This window comes from Rhagoletis zephyria, unplaced genomic scaffold (assembly GCF_001687245.7).
Source record: "Rhagoletis zephyria isolate East Lansing unplaced genomic scaffold, Rhagoletis_zephyria_1.1 Rzeph_scaffold_01159, whole genome shotgun sequence".
NCBI lineage: Eukaryota > Metazoa > Arthropoda > Insecta > Diptera > Tephritidae > Rhagoletis > Rhagoletis zephyria.
In genome coordinates, this window is record NW_016158243.1 from 93,697 (window position 1) to 95,518 (window position 1,822).

Consider the following 1,822-nt stretch of genomic DNA (forward strand, 5'->3'; position numbering starts at 1 on the left):
ACTATCGATAGTTTTTGAAAACAATCGATGGCGGTTTAGCAAGACTTCACAATGGGCCTCCGCACACTGGACTGCTCAGTCCGCCTTAACCGGTTTTGTGTGGATAAGAGGGAAAAAAGAGTTCGAGTTTACCTCGTTCATTTCAGTCCGCGAAAATCGCGGTTTGCCGTGGACTGACACGCACACATAGACAACATGTTTTTTATTTCGTTTTGTTTGCATGTGTCACATGCACTAACACAATCATGCGAGTTCATGTTTACAAAACTGAAACCTGTTTTCGTCCGACTGCCAAGTCCAGTGTGCGTTCGACTGGTGGACTGCTCAATCCGACTTAGCAGGCTAGTGTGCTGAGGCCCAATGTCTCTTCTTTACATCTCTACACATTACATGCATTTTTTTTTATGCAAGAAAATTCACAACACAGTCGGCAAAAAAAAAAACTAACTCATTGGGATTTTTAGCAACTATCAGCTTACACTGAGTTATGGTAAAATTTAATAAGCTATAAAAATGCTTACACAAAATTTTTACAGAATTAGAATTAAAAAGCTTGAATTTTTAATTATATTGTCGTTTTTTATGTTTTGTACAACTTTTATAAAAAATTAGTAGACACTAAACAAACAAAAAAGTAGCCAAATTGCTAAAAAAAAATATTTTGATGCTATTAGTTTGAGCAGTACTATATTCGTTTTCTTATAAAATGGTAAAATGTTAATAATTTCCCTTGTCCGGATTTTGATATGCGCCTCCGTAATTGATCTCAGTTGAACTTTTNATTTGGACAACTTTTATAAAAAATTAGTAGACACTAAACAAACAAAAAAGTAGCCAAATTGCTAAAAAAAAATATTTTGATGCTATTAGTTTGAGCAGTACTATATTCGTTTTCTTATAAAATGGTAAAATGTTAATAATTTCCCTTGTCCGGATTTTGATATGCGCCTCCGTATTTGATCTCAGTTGAACTTTTATAAGAATAAGTTTTCAATCTAAAAGAATATCTTTTATGTTGTTTGTTTTGTAGTAATATAAATGTATTTTCATAGCCAATTTCACTTCTTTGCACTTTAAACACAATGCGATTTTAATTTTGCCATATAAAAAATAAATTCAGATTTTGCCTGTCGCTATTCAAGGGGGTCCAAGGGTATGCATATAAGTTATATAACTCAGACGCATAAATTAATAAGTTTATTTTATTATCATAAAAAGTTATTTTTTATGCACCCAAATTAAAAAAAATGCACAATGTCTTTAATTTACAAAGTAATTTATAAATTTTATAAATTTATTAATTATTTAATTTTCAAGCAATTGAGCGTTTCAATTCTATACCTGTCACGACGATAGTACTATTGATACTATCGATGTTTTCAACTATCGTTTCGAAAACTATCGAGTGGCGGTACTATCGAATAAGCTCGGAACACTTTGACGACAGCAAGCTACAAGCAGCATCTGTCAAATTTTAAATACACACGTTCTTATTTTGACGGCAGCACGACATCTTGGCTGCAGGACTGCAATTGTCGACGTCGCCAAATTAAATCTATTTCTAATTTTGCCGGCGACAATGAGTAGATGTAGTGCTGCAAAATTAAATTGTCGCAAAATTAATCACATATTCTTGATTGTTCATGTTTTTCTTATTTACTTAAATAAAAATACACAATTTGTGAAATAAATATACCAAAATGTCAAACTTTAAAATCAGCTGTTTGCTATGTCGCTGAGGTCTTCAAAATGTTTAAGAAGCTGGCTTCAAGGCGACATTTGTCGACAAAATGATGTCGCTGTCGTTACGTCGTGAAGTTGC